The sequence below is a fragment of the Coptis chinensis genome, chromosome 7 (assembly GCF_015680905.1).
Source record: "Coptis chinensis isolate HL-2020 chromosome 7, ASM1568090v1, whole genome shotgun sequence".
NCBI lineage: Eukaryota > Viridiplantae > Streptophyta > Magnoliopsida > Ranunculales > Ranunculaceae > Coptis > Coptis chinensis.
In genome coordinates this window covers 58,994,560-59,019,004 of record NC_141462.1, presented here as the reverse complement: position 1 = coordinate 59,019,004, position 24,445 = coordinate 58,994,560, and positions in this window count along the sequence as shown.

Below are 24,445 nucleotides of genomic sequence, written 5' to 3'. Positions count from 1 at the left end.
GCATTACACCCATTTTTGCTGACATGGAGGGTACTAACAATGATGTGGTTGCCTAAGTACCTAGATCCATTAAGGAATTCATATATCCTACTAGGACAACCCGACCATCTTGCATCGTTCGCCCTGCAACCAATGTTAATCACTTTGAGTTGAAGCCCAATTTGCTTGGGCTACTTCCTAAGTTTAGGGGAACGGAGGAGGAAGATCTATATCTTCATGTAAGGGAATTTGAGGATATTTGTGGGACTATTAAGCTTTAACAATTTAGTGATGAAGTTATAAAATTAAAACTATTCCCATTTTTTCTTAAGGAAAAAGTGAAGAGTTGGTTTCACACTCTCCCATCAAACTCCATAATGGGTTGGGAAAAGTTATGCGTTGTGTTTTTAATGAACTTTTTCCCTAATCATAAGGCAACTGCTTTTAGAAAAGACTTATCATCTTTTTGCCAAAATGATGGAGAGTAATTATGGAAGTGTATGGAGAGATTTAAGGACATGCTCTTGCAGTGTCATAACCATGGCTTAGAGAAGGGTAGGCTAGTACAGATTCTCTATGAGGGTCTTGATTTTAGTTCTAAGGCTATGATTGAGACCATGAGTATTGAAGATTTCTGTGATAAGACTGTAGATGAAGTGTGGACTTTTTTAGAAGAAGTCTTTGAAAAGGTCCAACAATGGGAAACTAGTCATGAGCCTAAGAAGGTGGCTAGTAGTACTACACAGAATGGTTTGTTCTGCATTGACAAAGAATTCGACACAAACACTAGGATGACCGCTTTAATTAGAAGAGTTGAAGCTCACAAACTAGAAAAAGAGACTAACTCTTTAGCCCTAGTTAACAATATTGAGGCTCCTGGTTGTCTTTTGTGTGATAGTCTTGATCACGTTATAGATAATTGCCCTGGCGTAACTGCACAAGTGAATGCCTTTAATTCATACCAAAAGCCATGAAATAATCCTTTTTCTAACACGTATAACCCAGGGTGGCATAATCACCCCAATTTGTCTTAGTCTAAGGGTATACATCAGGGAGGTCCCGTGGGTAACTCAAACCCAATGCAACAATATGCACCTCAACCACCGAAACCCTCACCTTTAGAGGAAACCCTTGCTCAGTTAACACAGACTACTTTTCAATTTCTAAAAGATATCCAACATCAATTGCTTTCAAACTCGCAATCAATTGCCAAGTTGGAAGTTCAAATGGGTCAGATTACTAGTAATTTGAATGAGAGGGATAAGGGTAGGTTTCCCAGTCAACCAGTGGTTAACCTAAGGGGTTAGTTTGAAATAGGTTCTAACTTAAACCAAGGCCATCACCAGGAGCAAGCCAAGTATATTACTGTTCTTAGGAATCGTAAACATATTGATAATAGGGTTGAGATGCCTAGGGATGTTGAGGTCAAATCTTATCTTATAGAGTGTGAGCACGAGGAGAGTGATGTGAGTGATTCTAATAGTCGTGATACTTCTAGGAAGGGTGTAGAGCCTCCTACTACTGTGGAGACTAGCCTTGTTCCATCTTATATACCTAAAACTTATTTTTCTTAACGTTTGATTCAAGATAAGAAAGGTTATAATCTTAATGAGATAATGGAGATATTTAAATAAGTTCAAATTAATATTCCGTTACTTGATGCTATAAAACAAGTTCCTTCCTACGCCAAGTTCCTTAAAGATTTGTGTACACAAAAACATAAGATGAATGTGCGCAAGAAAGCTTTCCTTACCGAGCAAATGAGTTCTATTATCCAAAACCAAACACCGCTTAAGTTTAGAGATCTAGGATGCCCTACTATTTCTTGTGTTATTGGTGATCATATAATTGAGAAAGCATTACTTGATTTAGGCACTAGAATTAATTTGTTGCCTTATTCAGTTTATTTGCAGCTTGGTCTTGGTAAGTTGAAACCTACACCAATTACTCTTCAATTGGCAGATAGGTCTATTAGGATTCCACGTGGTATTGTTAATGATGTTTTGATTCAAGTTGATAAATTTTATTTCCCTGTTGATTTTATTGTTCTAGATATGCAACCTGTTCAAGATCATAAGCACCATATTCCTGTCATCTTAGGTCGTACCTTTTTAGCCACCTCTAATGCTCTCATTAATTGTCATAATAGAGTGTTGAAGCTTTTTTTTGGTAATATGACTACATAACTTAATGTGCTTAATGTGGGTCAAGAACCTCCTGAACCCGATGATTTTTGGGATGTTAATCTTATTGATAGTATAGTTCATGAGACGTTCTTGGAGAGTTATTCTGATGACCCTCTTGAGTCTTGTTTAACCAATTATGGTAGTTGTTGTGATGTGGATGGTGTCATTTGTGAAGTTAATGCGTTGCTTGATGCAACCCCAATTTTAGAAACTGATACGTGGAAAGCCACAGTAGAACCTCTGACTCCATCTAAGTTTACCCTAGCTCCTTCCATAGAGAGTCCTCCTAAGCTTGAATTGAAACCTTTACATGATACTCTTAAGTATGTCTTTCTGGACCTGATGATTCTTTACATGTTATTATTGTTTCTAATCTTCATAATGATCAAAAGGGTAAATTGATTAGAGTTATGAAAGAGCATAGAGCAGCTTTAGGGTGAACTATTACTGATATTAATAGTATAAGCCCAACTGATTGTATGCATCATATTCACCTTGAGAGTGATGTTAAGCCATCCCATGAGTTTCAATGACGGCTTAATCCTAACATGAAAGCGGTAGTGAGAGCCGAGGTTCTCAAGTTGTTAGATACGGGTATCATTTATCCCATCTCCGATAGTAAATGGGTAAGTCCTATTCAGGTTGTCCCTAAAAAGTCTGGGCTTACAGTAGTTGAGAATTCAAAGGCAAGTTAGTTCCCACCCATATGACTACCGGGTGGCACTTTTGCATTGACTATCGTAAGTTGAATTTAGCCACTAAGAAAGATCATTTTCCTCTTCCGTTTATTGACCAGATGCTTGAGAGGTTAACTGGTCATAAGTATTATTGTTTTCTTGACAATTATTCTAGTTATTACCAAATATGTATTACACCTGAGGATCAAGAAAAGACTACCTTTACTTGTCCTTTTGGAACTTTTGCCTACTGTCGTATGCCTTTTGGGTTATGTAATGCACCTGGTACCTTCCAGCGATGTATGCTTAGTATTTTTTCTGATATGGTAGAAAGGTTTCTTAAGGTGTTTATGGATGACTTCTCCATTTTTGGTGATTCTTTTGATGAGGGTTTGCACCATTTAGAACTAGTGTTAATTAGGTGTAAGGAGAAGAATCTTGTGTTGAATTGGGAGAAGTGTCATTTTATGGTACAATAGGGTATTGTTCTTGGTCATATTGTTTCTAGTAAAGGAATTGAGGTTGATAAGGCCAAGATTTATGTCATTTCTAGTCTTTCACCACCTAAGACTGTGAAAGAAATTAGGTCTTTTTTAGGTCATGCTGGATTTTATAGGCGTTTCATTAAAGATTTTAGTAAGATTTCTCACCCCCTATACAATTTACTGGGTAAGAACTTCGCTTTTGTCTTTGATGATGATTGTTTGAAAACTTTTGAGAAGCTTAAGCATTTATTGACTACCGTTCCTATCACACAACCACCTGATTGGAGTGTGCCTTTTGAGTTAATGTGTGATGCGTCTGACTATGCAGTTAGGGTTGTTTTAGGTCAATAGTTTGACAAGTTGCCCCATGTTATTTATTATGCTAGTCAAACTCTTAATGATGCACAGATTAATTACACTAAAACTGAGAAAGAGTTGTTAGCTGTTATGTTTGCTTTAGGCAAATTTAGGTATTATCTCATAAGATCTAAGGTTGTCGTGTTTACTAATCATTCGGCTTTAAAGTATCTCCTTACTAAGAAGGATGCTAAAGCACGTCTGATTCGTTGGGTACTCTTGTTCCAAGAGTTTGATATAGAGATTAGGGATAATAAGGGTACGGAGAACATGGTAGCTGACCACTTGTCTAGACTTATAGTAGAGTCTTCTACTGATATTTTGCCTGTGAATGAGTCTTTCCCCAATGAGCAACTTTTTGCTATATCCCAGTCACCATGGTATGCGGATATTGTTAATTATCTTGTAACAAAATAGTTTCCATCTCATTGGAGACAACAAGATAAATCTAAGTTTTTTGCTGAGGTTAGAAATTTTTTCTAGGATGATCCATACTTATTTAAGTCATGCCCAGATCAAATTGTTAGGAGATGTGTTCCTAAGAGTGAGTTTCATAGTATCCTTTCTTTTTGCCATGACCATGCATGTGGTGGTCACTTTGGTCCTAAAAAGACGACTGTGAAGGTTTTGCAGTATGGTTTTTATTGGCCTACTCTCTTTAGGGATGCACATGAGTTTTGTTTGAGTTGTGATAGATGCCAACGTACAGGTAATATTTCCCATGGGAACATGATGCCTCTTTCCCCTATTTTAGTTGTTAAGCTTTTTTATGTGTCGGGTATAGACTTCATGGGGTCCTTTTCCTCCTTCCTTTGGTTATCTTTATATCCTTGTCGTCGTAGACTATGTTCCTAAGTGGGTTGAGGCGGTGCCATGTAAAACGAATGATCATAAAGTTGTAGTAAATATTTTAAAATATAATATATTTTCTCGTTTTGGTACTCCTCGTGCGATTATAAGTGATAATGGTACTCATTTTACATACCGAGCATTTGAATCTTTAATGAAAAAGTACTCTATTACTCATAAGCTTGTTACCCCATACCATCCTCAAACTAGTGGCCAGGTTGAAGTATCTAATAAGGAAATTAAGCGGATTTTAGAAAAGACTGTATGACCTGACCGTAAGGATTGGTCTCAACGTCTTAATGATTCTCTTTGGGCTTATAGAACTGCTTATAAGACTCCTATTGGTATGTCTCCTTATAGGCTTGCGTTAGGGAAGGCATGTCATTTGCCTGTGGAATTGGAACATCGTGCTTTTTGGGCCATTAAAACTTTTAACTTTGATATGCGTAGGGCAGGTTCATAACGTAAACTTCAATTCAATGAGTTAGCTAAGATAAGAAATGAGGCATATGAAAATGCCAAGATTTACAAAGAACGGGCTAAGATTTTTCATGATAAATCTATTCTTCGCAAGTCCTTTGAACCTAATAAAAAAGTCTTGCTATATAATTCTCGTTTTCGTCTTTTCCCTGGTAAGTTACGTTCTAAGTGGACTGGTCCTTTCATTGTTAGAACTATTTTTTCTCATGGTGCTGTTGAGATAGAAGATCCTACGGATTGTCGTGTGTTTAAGCTTGTAAATGGTCAACATTTGAAACCATACCTTGACGGTTTGGTTGGTCAGGATGTTGAAGAGGTGGACCTTATTGATCCTGTTTATCATAACTGATTGATTATGCTTATTATACTTTAGTAATTTATGTTTTATTAGTTATGTTCTTTTTAGGTTTTGTTTATTTCCTTTTGTTAGAGTTGCTTCGCATTGTTTCCATGTATTTCATTCTAGCCCCTAGTCTACTTTAGCTAGACATAGCGCTAATCCAAGAACTGGGTGTGCGAAACATTCGTTTGCTAGAGACGTTAACTATAGCGCTTATGGGAGGCAACCCATGTTTTTATTTTTGTTGTCTTTTGTGCACATATCTCATGCATTCCACTTTAGCACCTTTTCTCCATTTTTTTTTGGAGACATGTAACTTTATGGAATGAGACACGTGCCACATTTTAGTTGTTGTAGTAATTTGGTTCCTTATATATATTCACATTGTTATATCTTTGGTAAGGTACGTACTAATTTCTACAGGTGACTTGAGCTTTATTTTTCGTTTATTGAGCTATTGGTAACCTCTTTCCTTTATCTTTACTTATCCATGTTGTTATCTTTTTAATTTGAGCATATATGTCAAATTGAGGACAATGTCTAAAATAAGTTTTGGGGGGGTGGGAACAAAATGTTTTGTTTAGTGAAAAATAATAATTATTTATACTGTGCATTTAGGGATAGTGGTATTGTTTCCTTTTCTATAATGATAATAGTCTAGAAATCTCACTTTAGCATTAGAATTAAGAGTAGTTGTTAGAAACTTAGGTTAATATATAGGTAATAGTCATTGCATCTTTTCATAAATGTCTTGCATGAACATCATAATTGTACTTGGCAATAAATTTTTGAGACCTAGGTTAGAGTGCTTAATTTTACATATCCTGTGAGAATCTAGCAGAAAAGCCTAATCTAAGTTGATATCTGAGTGATGACACAAGAGAGAAGTTAAAACTGAGTAGAAAAACCACACGTCTGCTTGATCACTATACCATATCTTAAGCGAGAATTTAGGCCATCTTTGGATCGATATAGCAAGAAATTCTAACCTAAAGAATATTTTTTTTTCCACTAGTTGCCCTACTGAGTCTTTCATTAGCCTTTTCATAAACCGCAAATTCCTTGCCCTATATAACAAAAAAAAATAAAATAAAATAAAAATCAGCCTACCCATCTTGAATGAGTTTGAGAAATAGGATGAAATGAATAAAAGAAAAGAGAAAGACCTGTGGAAAACCAAGAATTTTTTAGTTGCTTCAAAAGAAAAATAAGAAAAAGAAAAGAAAGTTTCCATCCAAAGAAAAGAAAAAGTAAATAAAAATAAAATAAAAAGTTAGAACTCCAAAAACATAATCAAATGAGTCAAAAGCCAAAACAAAAGGGCTAAGGATGAAAACAAAGTGTATAAGCAAAGTAAGAACAAATAACCTTTCTCTAGTTACATATTTTGAAGACCCTATTTTCTCAAATTTGTCTATTTTGTTTATTGATCAGCTCCCAAATGTGCGTTTTATTACCCGTATGTTGTCGCATTACAATCGAATAGACAACTCATCGTTTTTATTGCCCTTTTCCAGTTAAGGAGTATTTCAGACCACTTATCATAAAAACTGCGTCTTAGCACCAAAAGGAACCTTAATCACGTTTATTATGAAGACTAGTAGCTGCTGTGGAAAAGTGCTGAAAAGGTTAAGTCAAACAGTCAAAGTCAACCGGTCAAAGTCAACAGTCAAAGGACTCAAATCAGAAGACCAAAGATGGAGGCCCCTATTTCAAATTATGAAGACTTATCCCTAACCCTACCTTGGTCAAGAAGGCACCTATAAAACAAAAGCAAAAGCAAAAGTGAAATGGGTGAGGTGTCTAGTTTAGAATGGATGAGGGCAAATATGTAAATGGTAAAAGTAGGGGTATATAATCAAAAAACAAAGGAGAGAGAACTCATCCATTGTCTTAGGATCGAAACCATTTGGTTTGTTTATTTTGTTGTCTTGTTTTTTTCAATTTATGTTTTTAATTTCTTGTTATTTCATTTCCTTTATTTTAATCAAACTTGTTATTTCATTTCCTTTATTTCAATCAACTTGTCATTTGTTCTTTGTTTCAATCTTCATCTTGTTTGCTTGTTTCATTTCAATGTTTTAATCAATCTTCATTTCATGTTTTTATGTCATTTTAATCAACAATTAAAGCATTCAAATTCTTTAGCTTAGAACCATTCTAAGATTCAAGAGTCTACCTTTCTTCTTCTATCTCCCACACTCAAACTCTAAACAATTTAGGATGAACCTCAACTTCTTAACTCTTTTGAAGTATACTTCCACCAATACTAAAGTTTCAAATGGCGCTGCCGTCATGGATTGAAGGAGTGAGAGTGATTGGTTGAAAATTTAAGAAGGGAGCATCATTCTTACCTCTCCATTTCTATTTCTATTTATTTTTATTTTTATTGTTTCTCTTTACTGAGATACATTTTTGCAAAACAGGTTGTGGGATAACAAAAGTGGAGACAAACTGATCCAACAGACGAAAGACGACCGCCATCCACTAGCGCTGGCCAGCGATCGCGCTGGCGGCGCTAGCGCGAGCCCTGGGTCACCTCAACACATGTGTGTGCAATTTTTTCAAGGTCCAATTCATTTGTGACACACAATTGTACTCCAAGCCTGGATTTTGTAATAGATTAGGATAAAATAGTGGAACTTGTTTGTAATAGTTAGTGATAAAAAGAAAAACGAAAAAAAAAAAAAAACTTGTTTTTTGATTGATTTCTTATGATGAACTTGAGTTAAACTTGGTTTAAGTTTAATACTTACCAAGGGATTAGAGTTTTAATTGCCTTGGGAAGTTCAAGTGTGTGAGGCAAGTTATGGATCATAGCTCACACACTTTGAATCAACTTGGTAATCAACACTCTAAGTCCAATTTACTCTAGTTAATCTAGGAGATTAATCTAAAACTAGTTAATTAGATTAGTACAATCTTAGTTTAGTTTTAAGTTTGAACCCTTGAAGGCAAAGTTGTATAAATTGTCAAAAACCCAACTTGTGGGCTTTTTAAGTGGGTCTTTATTTGTAACTTAAAACAGGGTAAAGCTCGAAAGGTTGGGCATGATTCTCAGATCAAGCTCCAACCGACGTCGTCTTCTCCTCAAGCAGCATGTAAGCACGACTTGAGAGGTAACTTTTAAACCTCCTCGAAGCCCAAGTAAGAGGATATTTGTGTGTTCAAGCATGCTTTCATGATTGTTTGAAATTTACTTTCTGCACTGCAATTTGCATTCGCGCATAAGGCTGAACCTGAGCCATAACAACCATTGGGAAGTCATTACCCAATGTAGGTAAATTAGACGTTGCTTGATTCTTGAAAGCCCTAGACAAAAAAAATTATTTAAAATCAATCAACTAGAGCCCAAGTAGTCACGCTCCTCCAGAAAATGACAAAAATATAGCCACGAGGATTTAAAGTAATCAATTACCAGATTCCAATGGACCAACTACCTTCCTCACTCCTTTCCCCCAAATTCATCATGAGTGAGATTCTTGGTAGCACACCAGTTGGTGAAGTGACTGCCTACTCTTCTGAGACGTGTAGTAGAGCCGCGCCATCCTAGTCTCGCGCCCAACTGTTCCTTTGAACAGGGCATAGTAAAATTATAGACCAAAGCAAATATTTTCAATAATCCAAAAAAAAAATGAATTTCTACTGTTTATGCATCATCATTGATTGAGCATTCATGTCTTATCAATATGCATCATAACCGTTATGGAATTACAATGCAAACCCAGAACCTTGTTCTTTTTGCAGTAGTCCTTATCAATGGTTATCTCATTGTCTATCATATACCAAATTCGAGTCTACTACGGGAAATCCTTACGTTTACGAACCTCAATTTTCAAACTTCCCTAGTACCCCATACACTCAAGAGTTTTCTAGTAATGTCGACAATTTATGGAGTTCCACCATAAATAGTCAACCACCATTCATATATCCATATAGTCAGTCAGAGTGTGGTTTCACCCAAAACCCATTACCATTCACATCACTATCCATATCAAATTCATATTCCACTCCACCATCCATCACATACCAACTCTACCAGGAAATGGCCAAGCAAACAATACTAACTCAACAAATAGCAACTACCTTATGTTTTCTCCAATCCAATTTAAAAGAGTCCACATCTAAGACTAATATCCTTCCACCCAATCCAGAACCCATCCAATAAGAGAAACAAGGTGTTCCTATAACAACACCCATTGCTAAAGCCTATCCTGATATTAATGACCAATTAAAATCCCATCACCATCCACCTGACTATCATGTGAATTCCAGATCTTATGATGATGACTATCTGCCTAAAGTCACAGTTTCCCTCACATACCTTAACGCATCACCACCCATAAATTAGAAAACTCCGGCAGAAGAAACTCAAGAGTAGGTATTGGACTAAACACATTTGGAAAATGACATTGAGAAAATTTATGAAGATCTAGGCAGAGAGGAAAAAGAAAATGAAGTACTTGCAAAAGAGGGATTGAATACTATGTTATAATCAGTACTTTAGGGTTTTGTTCTTTTGAGTCCAAAGTCCATAAAATGTCTGATTAGTCATGTTACCTTACTCACGTGGGTTGGTAGCACAGATCGAGTAAGGGATCGTCCGAACCTTAGGACTTGGCAAGGTTCACAACTAGATTTACAGTCTTAAGAGATTAGTGAGTAGGATTTTAGGTTATTTCTCATGTTGCTCAATTAAAACTTTGAATGCAAGTAACGTAAAATTACAACGATTGATTTCTAAGTAAACTAAATAGAGAGAGAGATACATGAAGAAGGTTAATCATAATCATGTAAGGTTAGTTTCAAAAGTTTAGAGTACCTTATCACTACAGCTCTAATCCGTCTTGTGTTTATAGACAAACTCGAAACGACATCGAGTATCGATTCCTAGTAAGATGCACTCATCTCTGAGTTCATCTCACTAGGATGAGGAGTTGAACTAACATTCCATCTCTGGAATATCACTTCAGCTCCTGGTTTGATTTTACACCAACTGACAAATAGAGGGCTAATGGCCACCATAGGGTCTTGCACGAGACTTGACCTAGTGTTAACTGGGTCTCGCACGAGACTGTTCTAGAGTATCAGCACTCCAAACTTGGTCAGACTCAGTCATTTTGGGACCAGATGTATAATCTAAACTTATTTCCTAAGTGGTAATTTTGGACTACTAAATTGCAGTTTGATTCTCACATGAGCATCATTAATCCTCCCCTTGGAAAGGTTTTAGCTCATGGTCCTTGGATTGATTTTATGTCTTGCATGTATGAAATGAAAAATGAAAAGAAGTAAAAGAAGAACTGGAATTTAACTTGAAGAAAATAGATTTTATTAGAAGTTTAAGATTTCCTGTACCAACTTAATATATAAGCTTCTAAGAAGGGAAAATACTGTGTATGAAATGTAAACACAAAATGGAAATGCAAGAATGAATGTATCCTTTCTCTAACCTCCCAAAATATATATCCCCCTTTTCTCACGTAAAGCCTTCATACATTTATTTCACATTTGTCTTTTTGTTTCCAAAAAATCCAAACCTTTTTTCACAAAGTTTGTCTTTTTCTTTTCAATAATCTTGTCATGCATTTATTATTTTGTCTTGTCTTTTCTTGCAAGGTGTCACCAAAGTGTCCATAATTTGCCACTTGTCCATGCATGATGACTCATCATTTTTGTGGGCCTGCAGAGTGGGTCCATGTGCTATGTCCAGTGGCGGCATAGATTTTGGTGTTTTTACAACTTTCTGTCTTTGCGTAGAGCTCGTCGCCCTGGTCGTTCTGGCAGTTCACTTGCCAAAATCGGAGTCCAGGTTTGAAAGATATGAGTTTTTGAAGTTTGTTGCTTCTTTACTTGTGGTCCCATTCTGCACTGGTTTTGTCCCTTTAGAATCTTCGGCTCTAGTCAGGCTTTGTTAAGCTTCATTGGGGCTGAGTGGGAAGACTTCAAGTATGCACAGTATTACCGTACTTTGTAGGTTTGATCATCATATTCACGTTAACTACGAAAACCTGGAAAAGTACAAAATATAATTATTTCATGATTATTAAACATATAATTTACCAAAATGCTATGTCTCTACGGGGTTTAATATTACCGTTTTGGGTGCTTATCACACTACCCCCAAATAGCACTTTTCTTGTCCCCAAGCAAAGAAGAGACATTAAAACGATATGTAGCCAAAAATGTGTTGTCCTAAACTAAGTCTCATTTCGTAGAGTGCGGTTGCATTGACCGTATGCAACAAGACCTTAAACCACTAGGAATTCCCTAGTGGATGAGTTATAGCCTCGTGAGAGTTTTCCAGAGAAGATACTCACAAACTTTATCAATACTACAATGACTCAGTAACAAGGGCTTGTTCCCTTAATAAATCTCAGATATCTATACATCTCACTAGCGGGGGAAACGTATATTAATTTTTTTGAAATTCAAGTTAATATACATACAATAATCAAAACATCTACATATGAACATGCATGCAGTGATCTTTACAATGAAATGTACGAGCAGGGCCGTTTCTAGATTCTTTGGATAGTGTCCTTAAGTAGGTTCTCATAGGTATGTGTCGAAACACAAATTCTCTCATATTTTTCCACTCAAGTTTTGCTAACTTCAGTGTGTAGTGGGCACATGTTTCCTCACATGCTCAATGACAATCAGAGGAGTCGAGGTGGAGAATTCACATCTACTACTTATTATCACACCATCCTACTCCTAATTGAGCTAGAGGTCTTTATTAGGTGTTATGGGGCTTAGGTGGCAGTGTAGAAAAAAATAGAATGGAAAATTCAAAAATGATAAGTATGAGAGGATAAGGTCTTCGAGATATTTACACTAGAGAAATCCTTATTTTCTTTCCTGCTTCTAACATGAGTTTCCATAATTAGCTTTTTTTAAGCTTTTGTATTCCCTTTTGATTTGATTTTGGGGAAAACTCTAATTTTGATTTTTGGAAACATATTTCTATTTTTCTTTTTCTTTTCTTTTAAAACAGGTAACTGATTTTGATTTGTGACAAGTTTTTCTCTTTATTTTTTTCACACTTCATCCTATTTCTTATACTCATCATCTAGGTGGGCTTATTTATTTGTGGTTAATAGATGGGTAAGGAATTTTTGGTAAAATAGAAAGGGTTAATGAAAGGTTCAGTGGGGCAACTAGCGGTAAATTTTTTACAGGTATGAATTTTTGGCTATATCGATCCAAAGAAGGCCTAAATTCTCACCTAGGATTCGAGTAGTGATCAAGTAAGTAGATGCGTGAACTTCTCTATTCAGAAAAACTACTCCTCTGTGTCTTTACTCATATATCACACATTTTGAGGCTTTTTGGTTAGATTCTCATAGGATATGGAAATTAAGTTGTTTAACTGTAGTTCCCAGAAACTTACTGCTATGTACATTCAGTGACAGTCAGTGCATGAATACTCATGAAAAGATGTAAAAACTATTGCATATGTATTAACTTACGTTTCTACGAACAAATCCTAATTCTAATGCTAGGGTGAGATTTCTAGATATTTTTCATCACAGGAAAGGAAACGAGACTTTGTCACTAAATACACTTATTTAGACAGAAAATAAAGCTATATACAACTTATAAATGCTTAATTTTTACGAAAGGTTCCCCCAAACAGTAGGATGTTGTGTCCTCAAAGTGTCAAGAGGAAGAAATAATATACCTGAGAGGCTTGAACAAAAGTAGAGCTGATATTTGCAATAGAAGATTATGCGAATACCACATATAATATACAAAACAAAAGGGAAAGGGCACATCAAAAAGTAAAGTAACAAATACGTACATCAACTTACACTGCCCTAATTATGAATTAGGGGTATGTCCATTCTAGCTTCATCCCTATCGAAGTACCATTTTTTAGCGTCACACTAGTTTATCATGGTCTGCCAAACTTCGCTCCACTTTCTCTTTTTAGAAGTGTCCAAATGAGCTATCATGTCTTTTTCTCCTTTTAGAAGTGTCCAAATGAGCTATCATGTCTTTTTCTCTTTTTAGAAGTGTCCAAATGAGCTATCATGTCTTTGTCTTTGGGGAAACAACGAATGTACTTCAGATACCTTGAAGAGCGTCGATGCCAGACCCAAAATCTCAAAGAACGAATTATCCTGTTCACCGGACACATAGAATCTACTCGTACCCAGTTATGAAAAGTGGTCGAAAACTGTAGGAAGAATTCCCTCATTATCCTGCATGCGGTAACAGTCAAGGTGATATAATGGTGTCGAAAATGACGAGCCCTTTTTAGGTTCTCAATTACGAGGTTTGCGATGTCAAAGAAGGTATGTTGCTGAGCGAGAGCATGGAAAGTCTTGCAAGCTGATTCAGTGGTAGTGGAAAAATGCCAATCCCCCATGATGTTCAGAAGGATAAACAACATGACAGTCTCAACATTCATTGTCATACTTGCTAGGGGAATTGTTTTGTCCGACCATCGACCAGCTTCCTCACGTTCAATGACTCGGGTGAGGCCATCGCCATAGAGGCCGGTGAAATCTTCCCAAAAGTAGTGATTAAAGGACTTCTGTACGATGTATTGAATGGTAGGGGTGGGCTCGTGATAGGGAAGGTCCAAATTCATAGCAATTGTTGGCTCGTAAAAGAGATGTCTGGTGTTACCCATACGGATTGCGAATCCGTTCAAAAAGAAACCATGTGCACCATTAAATATTGTTGTATCCTCCATATGATCATAAAAATAAGCCGCTAAATGTGGAGAGTATGCATGCTAAGGTTGCAGAATGAGGGAGGTCCAACCGGCTTGGGTGATAAGGTCTCTAAAATGAAGTCCATACAAAGGAGAATCCAAAAAAGCCTGGAAGGATTGTTCAGGGATGATCTTTGGAGGTGCCAATTGGAGATGCAGAAGACGTGTGATGAAAGACACCACCTGTAGACAAAGATAAACCAAATTTTAGAATATGATGGAAATGACTAAGTAAAAACAAATGACATTGATTACAACAGGAAAATTGCAACTAAAAAAATAGAAAATGACAAAGAACGGAAATTTTAGCAGAAATTTGCAAAATTTAATTTGGGTCATGGCCCGGGTAACGGCGAGGATCCTTAGGTGGGAGAAATCCATTTATAAGATTCTCGATGAAGTTAATCCGTGCAATAGCCCGTTGCAACAGGGCGCTCTGTGTCTGGTAAATCTCAGATTGGTTCTCCATTATGAGATTGTGATTTACCAAGAACTAGTTGTGGATGTGCAAGAATTGTGCTTGTTCCTCGTCGTGCATTGTTTGAAGGTCGTGAAATTCAAGAAGACTAGTGATGATGATGTTCTGATGTGTGTATAATGTCATTAGTCCTTGGTGAATTAAATGAAGGCCTTCCATAGGATTAAATACGTTGTGTATTACATTGTCAACGAAGATGTTGACAGAGGAACAAGCTTCGTCAATTTCTGCACCGGCATGGTTCTTTGCAACGTCTGGAGTCCAAAAACCATTCATACAGACAGAGTGAATGGTGAGAATGTTAACTGTTCTGAGATAGGTAGTAGGAGGCACCATGATAAGTGTCACAATAGTTGGCAAAGGAGCTGACTTTTTCCTGGCATGTGCGATCGCGTTCCAGAGAAATTAAATTATGCAAAAATCATTGCTTTTAGTCTGCAGGACCCAAAGTAGATGGAGGAGGGGTTTTGTTATTTCGGAAGTCTTAGATGTGCCGAGCACATTATGGGATAGCCATTGGATCACAGCTAATTGGTTCTTTTGCAAGGATCACTGATAAACAATGCGGTTTTTCCTGTTGTATTCGCCGTAAAGGATAGTTGCAAACATTAGATGCCTTATATTGTCGAATGGTGAATCCTGAAGGTGTACCCCAGGGTTTGTTATGGGAATTTGAAGTACCTCAGAGATGATTTCCGGAGTCAATTCGCACTCGCATCCGTTTGCCGGACAAAGAATTGCCCGTTTTGGAAATAACCGTGTGTATAGAAATGCAGAACCAATTCTCTGGAATAAAGTGCCTCCTTATGATGTAATAGAGGGAACCATCCTCGATGTAAAATTTAAGTGTCAAAATATGGTTGAAATAGACCGCTCTGAAAATTTTCCATAAAGTTTTGCTAGGGCACGAAAATTCGAGTGAGGGCCATTGAAGATGGAAGGAATGGAGTGGTGAAGATAATTACGTGAAAAAGGGAAGACTGGATTTTAGAGGTGTCTTGCCTAGCTATAAATAGGTGTACCAATCCAAAAGTTTAGAAAATACGGATCGAGGTGTCACAGGGTAGTTAGACCACGTGTATCTTTTAAAATAATTCTGTTAAGGTGCTTGCCCAAAAGATCGTTTAAAGTCAGATCCCTGAGACTGTGAGTCCGATGTGGGAAGAGATAGAATATATGAGAGAAAGTTTCACAGGGTAGTTTGACTAACTTGTATATTCATAAATCAATTAAACAAGGCGCAAAAGTGGATGTAGTGTGGAGGGGAAAGATTAGGGCATGCGACTACAAGGAGTGGCACACTCTTCCTAATATTTTTTTTTAGCAAGTTCTCTAGACGTAGCGTAAGTAGAAGAACAAGGAATACGTACATAGAATCTCATAATAAGTTGTAACAACATACAGGGATGTGAAAACACACCATAATGACAGCGGGAAAACAAAATACAGATCTAGATATTAGATAGGACTATATGCCACATCAATAACATTACGATAATAAAACTAACGAGCATGAAGACGTGAGTAGCATATTCAATTTGCTGCTGCTCAAACTTTTCTAGTGCATCCATGAAGCTGAAAATTGGTAAGAATTTAAAAAGCGTAATTAGAATTAAAGAAAAATTGTAGAGGGAAGAAGATGAAAGGAGTGAATGTGAAGGATGTGGTGAACTTTCTATTTATAGAAAGGAGATAGAGCCGCTTTCTGACCGTTGTGGTTGCAGTTTCCGGACCGTTTTCTGACCTTTCCAGATTGTTAGTTGACAGTAAAGCTCGCAGTTATGTGTGACATCAACTGTTTTAATTTTTATTTTAGCAAGATCTCTGGAGATATATAAGATATAATATAATACTTGACAAGGCAGAATTTTGTGGAAAATGTAGGGAATATAAGACATACTTAGGTAGAAAATTAAAATGGAAATACGTAAATAAAATATCTGACATAATTAAAATACAATTCTAGAAAAATAAAACATCTACTGGGAATCCTTAGGGGTTGCTGAAGAAGAACCAGGAGTCCTACGAGGGCGTGCAGGACGAGCTCCCATGGAGACTAACTGCTCCTGGATATCGCCTAAAGTATGCATCACCTGGGCTTGAAACTGGTGCTGGTTTGCCATGAGCATTCGCTGGAACTGGTTCTGGCGAGTACTTAGCTGATCCTGAAATGCATTCATGGAAGTGCGAATTTCTTGCTAAAATTCGCCCATGGTGTCGGTCAGTGAATTGTGGCGAGTGCTGATATCCTCCCTAAATTCTCCCATGTTATGTTCCATCGATACTTGGCGAGTATACATGTCTCACATGCCACTGTTCATAGTGCGTAGGGCATGTATAGGACGGCTCATCTGGCTCATAGCAGCCTCATCAAAGAATGGTGGAGGGGATGGGGGAGATGGAGTCACGTTATCGTGTTCCGTTGTCATGCATGTTGTGGGTTCCCATGGGAACTGTATGCACTTCTTGAAAACATGCATATTCTCATATTGCAGCATAGGAACTAAAGGTGTAGTAGACAGAAAACCCAAATTTATCATAACTTGCGTGACAAGAACAGCAAGAGGAGCTAACCTTAGTGTGGCATGAGAAACGATGTCGAATAGAAAGGTCACAATGCAGAAGTTTCCCTTTCGCTCCTGGAGGACGCAGAGTAGGTGGAGAAATGTCTTGTTAATATCAGATGGCTTAGAAGTTCCAATGACATTCTGACCCAGCCATTAAGTCACGGCAAGTTGGTTCCGACACACAGAACGTTAATACGCGCATTTCCCATCCAGATTAAAATCACCCTCGATTAGCGTGTTGAGCATGAGGTCGTAAGTCCGTGGATACACAGACTGCTGCTGAGTCAACCCATGGTCGACCAAAGGTATGTCAGTGATCTCAGAGATCAAGGCGGGTGTGACTTGGTGGGGCACGTCGTCAATGGTGATCCAAAAATGGTCGCCATTAAAACCACCATTGTTGTAGAACTTCAACACCAAATTCATCAAACAAAGACCGCCATTGGCATACAACAGATACTCCCAACCTCTAGATTGAATTTCAGTATCAAAAAATGGGGAAAACATCCCACTTTCAAAGAGTGATCCAAAATTAAGTTCTACTGAAATTCGCCTGTTTCCGGCCATTTGAATATCGAAGGAAGAGGATGGCGATTGTTTTGAGATGAGAGGAAGAATTTGAAGTTAGTGGCAGATTAGAAATTGAAATGGGGTTGTAGTGGTCCCGTGCAAGGCTGGATTTGAACTAGGGGCTATCTCATGCTAGACTCGAATGGGAGGGGACGAGATCCATCCGGTTTTTGTGGGAGAAGAAATGAGGGAATGGTGACGCGTGGTGAGGTGTCTCAGGTTATAAATGGGCCGAGAATAAAGAGATTTGGTCGGGCCCAATTGTTTTCCCAAGCCCAAATCAAACCTTAAAAATGTAAACGCGCACACATGACTCGTTCGGACTCCAAATTGGATAAATGAGCTACCGAAATGATCGGCATGAAAGATGTCATCCAATATGATGTGGCATGCTCAAAGGCCAAAAGAGTTTTTGAAAAGAAGGAGGGATGTTTTATTTATAAACAATGGTTTATATATATATATATGGTTTTATTTCTATACAAGGGAGATTAATGTGAACAATATTGGATAGCCATAAGGTTCTCCATCTAAAATCTCAGACAACTGTCATGTCGGCTCTAGAGTGAACCCAATCCAGCTAGACTGTGGCTTCACCTTTATGTATTATGGGTCTAGGGTGTAGGACAGTACCATCCTTGACTGTGTGCGCTACGGTCTAATAATGTTACCCTTATTACATATGGCTAGCCTCAAACCGCCCTAAAAGGAACTCAAAGTAACCAATATCTAGGGGTTGGCCTGATGGAATCCATTGCCCGTATCCTAAGTAGGCAACATCTAAGGTTGAACACGAATCTCTTTGTGCACAACGTTAATGCAAGGGGAATTTTAAAAAGACAACAATATATTCATATATACAGGGTGAGTCTTTTAACGTCAGATCCTCAAGACGAATCCAAACCTGTGGAAGGAATGATAAGAGCCCAAAATTGTAGTTTTAACTCCTTAACAATAATACTTTTAGACCAATTATGCGAGTAATAAATAAGAGTTAATGTTGATTACGTGCTTTTATGTATTTCAGGCATTGGAGTCAATTATGTATAGAAATGTGTCACTTTTGCAAGATAAAGGAGCAAGGGTTGGTTGCTAAGTAGTTCTATGATTAAAGGCCAAGATTCAAGGAGAAAAAACCCTTTTAAAGCCTGGTCAAAGCTGAAAAGTCAAAGTCAACACGGGCAGAAACAGCGCACAAAAGTCAACAGAATTTCCGAAGACCGTATCCTTGGACTCAGACCTCGGAATTGGGCCTACCTTATGTTAAAACGATCATCTTAGAAAGAGCTTTCCAATGATCCAAACCTTGACCCAATCAGAGGAGCAAAAGTGGGCAAAAAGTTTGTTGAAGTCAAATCCAACTGAAAAGACCTATGTGGACTGAAGAAATTGGGTTTTGGGCTCGATTTTCCGGCCCAAAAATATGGCTCCAGGCCCATGCACGAAATTGGGGATCTCTTTCTCTTCTTGAAATGAGGTAGACTCATTAGCTAGACCTAGATCAGAAATAAATTAGCTTAGACTCCATTTTTTTAATTAGTGATTTAATTGTTTTTAATTTAGTTTATTGAATCATTGATAATTCTTCATTAGATTAATAAAAGTAGTTAGTTATTCATAAATTTAGTTTTGGTTTATTAAATTACTTAGATCTAAATTCAGTTATTAGTTGTTAATCATTTGTTAATTGTTAATTCAGTTGTGAATCCTTGATTAGATCAAATTAGTAAATTTATAATCTTTATATCATGTCTTGCTTAAATTAATATAGAAATGATAGTTTAATGATTCAAGGCTAAAACCTCCATTAGAGGGGTTTGAGGAAGCCTTGATGAAAACTTGATTTTGTTAGCTTAGAAATCGTCGTAATAATCTATTCAATTCTAGAAAGTAATTAGTTCACCATGAGAATGAGTTTGATTGTTTCACACTCTAGTTATTATTTGGTAGAGATTGCCATGAATAATTAGGGATTAGAAATACCAGTTTGTTATGCGAAAGCATTGAAACTTGGATTACGGCATTTCTTTGTTAGTTGATTAAGTCAAATCAAGGTGGAATTGAATTCCCCTAATTCATTCTCTATTGTCAAGTTAGTATTTGAATTTCGTCAGTTCGTTATTCGCATATTGATTAGTTGTTTCCCATCGTAGTATATTTTTGTCGTGAGTCTCATTAACTTTGATAGACTGATAATCGTAGTTAACTTAGAATTCTAAAGAACTAGGAGTGGAACAAATCTTCTATTCCAACTATATTGCAATAGCATCGAGAGTAGAAAACTTTGATAATATAAACTAGAAAATAAGTTTTAGTTTTACTTGCGTTTGAGTCTCGTTGCTTAATCGTAGGTAAAACTATCGTTTTCCCGTTTATCAAATGGCTCCGCTGCCATCTTAGTTCCGTTTATAATTGTTTTCATTAGTATTGTTAGTCTTCCCAAAATCCCATTGAACCCACCCACTCTTGTTTGCTTCTAACAGTGATTGTTTGGTTCAAAAACTAAAAAAAATTCAAAGAACAAGCCTGAGCGCGACCCGCACCCATACAAGGCTAACTTCGAGCGCCCCTAGCGCTGAAACGCCTGGAAGAATTGCATTGATAAGAAGAATTGCATTGTTGAAGCTTTTTCTACACCATCATTGTCTGAACGAGAGAAGTATGTGTACCAGTCTACCGCCCACCTTGAGCACAGTCAGACAGATATCCATTATCATTACTGTGGTGGTAAAGGGCACATCAGATACTATTGTCCTATTAGAAAGAAAGAATTTCGTCAATCTTCTACACAGAGGAACCACAAGGCCTATCACACAATCATCAGACCTGAAATAGTTCAAGGTAGAAAAGCAACTTCACCAGCAATCTTTCCACCATATCAAGGAGTATTTTTGACAACCCACAAGGTGAGACCTCCTCGTCCTCCAAACACTCATCAGATTTGGGTAAGAAAATCTGATCTCCTCACTCCAAATTGATAATACATGATATATAGTTTTAGGGATCTGACTTAAAAAGACCTAACAAAAAAAAATCTTGGTAAAAGGAAATGTTCTTATTTTTGGGATTAATTTTTATATTCAGCATCAATGGTAACATCTTCCCTTTTTCTCATTCATTTCATTTACTTAATTTCTATACATTGAGGACAATGCATATGTCAAGTTGGGGGAGGGTGTACTTGAGAAGTACTTGAGAAATGAATTTCGAAAATTAGTTTTCAAAAACAAAAATATTTTTGTTTCTATATCAGTAGCATGAGAAAAATGAATTTTAATGATGAGTCTGGGATATATATTCTATACTGCATAGTGTTAAGTTTGATAGATAGTTTATATTATTAATTTCATTACCGCTTAGACTATTTATTATGCTCGGATATAGTTCTTGTTGATAGAAATCTTTATCAAGGCACCACCATAGTACTTGGTCAGTTTTGTGTACTTTTACTAGAAGAGAGATTTAAACCCCTAGTAAATTGGAAGTAGAATTTTTAGACTTAGCCCGTGAGACTTGAGATTTATACCCATTCTTTGGAGAGTCTTACGAAAAATCTGAGTCTCAGTGACTCAACATCTTTCAGTTCTTTATGTCGTTGTAATATAGTCTCATTATTCGTTGATTTGGTTAATCACGAAGTGACATCAACTGGGGAGATAGCTATTAGGTCTTGTAGTCTATTCGAAACAGAGTACCATATTGACAAGTCAAGTAGTGAACCCATTTAACCTTTATCCCACCTAGTAAGACCATCATGTTAAACCCTTTTGAGCCTCACAATAAGCCATTTTCTTTCATAAAACCCTTTACCCTTTACCCAACTCCAGACAAGGAGTATAGACAAAATCTTTATCAGCCATACCCATATGTTTCTGAGAATACAAGGGGCACAAAGAGGAAGAAATAGCACAAAAGGAAGATTACAAGGAAATACCAGAGAGATACAATGAAGACTATCATTCTGTTCTAAGTGAAAGAAGCTAGTGGAAAACAAGCATATCTAGTACTAATCAAGGATATACCACTGAGCTTAAAAAAAAAAAAAAAAAAAAAAAAAAAAAAAAAAAAAAAAAATTGAACAAAATGAATGGAAAAGCTAAGACAAAGGAATAATTTCTTTGCAATACAGAATTTGAAGAAATCTTCCAAAGAATGAAGCAAAACCCTTAATATTTTCAAAAACAACCTTAGAATCCTTTTTACCTTTCCTTCATAAACCAATACCCAAGCCAAGTTATAACCCATGACTTATCACTACAGTATGATACGAAGTCTAGAATATGTGAGAGGATGCTAAAGTGAAGGACCCGACACTTCAAATGCGATTGACATTCTTTCCTTGAGACTACTGTCATCTAGAAGTCTATTTTTCAAGGTAGTATGTGGGATGTTCGTATTCATTATTCTTTTCTCCACATAGATGAGGTAAAATAGTAAACCATCTTCTGAGAGATTCTTTTCTGAGAGTATGCCCGGTGAGAATTGAAAGTCGAGATTATCTACCTATGGTAAACTAGGGATTTTGTTTCTTGGATAGGAGAGTATAGGAGATTGACTAAGTACACACATAAGCCTTGATTGAGAATTTTGTCAATTTTTACTATCTCCCATCATAATCTATGAGTCTTTGTAGTAATGTAGTTAGCAATGGAGACCGTCTATTGGAGTAAGCACTAAGTAGGTTAGGAATTTCTCTTTCTAAAAAATACTATCATTCTTAAACATGATATTGATTGATTTTGTGGGTATATCACCTGAAAACCCTCACGAGACTATAACTCGTCCTTTTTGGGGAACTTAAAAGTTTAAAACCTTGTTGCATATGGTAAATACAATCACAATGCCTGCGAAAATAAGTTAGGATTTTATTTTTGTTATTAGGATGTGATTTTGATCACTTATCTATTTTTTTTATCTTATTTGCTAAGAGACTAGCAAAAGGCTAGTTGGGAGTTGTGATAAGTGCTCAAAAAATGCAATTTAACTCTCGATTATGCCTCTCGTTTAGCTATCTTAGTAGACTAATAGTGTTTGTAAGTTATGTTTTATGATTCAATAGGTGAAAGAGAGAGTTTTGTAGAATATTAGAGAAAAAGGGGTAAAACGGAGCAATTCGGAGCATTAAGGATCACATAGGAAGCCCGTGGACAATCATGGAGAAAGCCAAGGAATTGAAGCTATTAAAGATGCGACTTAGACCTATTTTAAAGCCTATTTGGAAGCCCAAGGCCAAAGAATTCGTTGCTTGGACCAAAGCCCGCAAAAGAGGATAGAAGGATAGAGCAGAAGAGATAAAATAAACTTCTGCGTCTAGGACGCATGGATCGCGCGTCCAGACGCATTTCTCGCATCTGAGACGCATGGATCGCACGTCCAGACACATTTCTCACATCTGAGACGCATGGATCGCGCATCCAGACGCATGAAACGACACTGTAGCCAATTCCTTCTCAGTTTTGGAGACGAAGTTGGACTCTAAAAGAAGTCTATTTGTATTAGGAAACAAATGGCAGTTTGGAATACTTCTAGAACTCATTGTAACCCCTATAAATAGAGGACCTAAGTGCCTCATGTAATTTGCCAATTCACTTATACTCTTGTCTCCATAACTTAAGGCAGAGAGAGATTAATAATAAAAGATTCGGTTTTAACTAGCTGAGTCTTAATAAATTAGTCTTTCTAGTCTTATGTTCTTCAACTCTTCTTCTTCTCGTTCTTCGTGTTCTTCTTTCTTTATGGAAGGCTAATCTTCTCCTTCAAGGGAGAAGATGAAGCCGGTGCTTAGGGTTTGTTGATTCTTTTGGTTCATGGTGTTCTTCAATCAGGTTAGTTCTTTATGTTTTTAGTTATTAGTTCTATTGCCCAGACCAGGGGATGGAAGTATAGATTAAGATTTTTATTTATTGTAATCAAATATCATGCTAGTTTAGGGTTTTATTTATTACAATTGAATATTTGCTAGTAACATGCTTTTATTTATTGCAATTGAATATAATGCTAGAATAGGGTTTTGTATATTGTAATTGAATATTATACTATTATTCTCTACTTTTCTTCTAGTTGTGTAGTGTTTTAGAGTAAGGGAAGTATTCCTTGTGTTTGCCTTAGATGGTGATTCATTGAATAGCTGCCCAAGCTCACATAAAAGGAAAGAAGATACTAGTAACATGAACAGAGGAACAACCTTAAGTAGAGTTAATCGTTAACGATGTTTTGTCTAAGAGGGCATCGACACTCGCTTGATTGCCTAATTGTAGTCTACTTGTGAGAACAACCATGAAGCAAAAGGTCATAGATCAAAAGTATTGGTGGATTCTAATCTCTTGAATTCCCTCTCTTACAAATTCTCAATAGTTTAGTTTAGTTTAACATTAGAATCTACAATATCTATAATAATAGTTTTTAATTCCTCAAACCCCCAGTCCTGTCCTTCATATAAACATACACTTAAAAGTGGAACGATACCTTACTCATCTTTTACTCATTGAGGGATAATTAGGTTTTGATATGCTTCTGTTTTGTTCAACGACCATCATCTATCTACATCATCCATATACCATCTACATACACAAAAAGAGGCAAGGTCAAATAGAAATGAATTTCGAAAATTAGTTTTCACCAACGCGCTCATAAACTGCCGCGATGGTTCAATGTCCATGTCTTTTGGCCATATTTCTGTTGAGGTAAATGTTTTTAAAACGATGAAACAGTTCCCAGATACGACTTTGGATAGAGAGGTTAGCATGATCGAG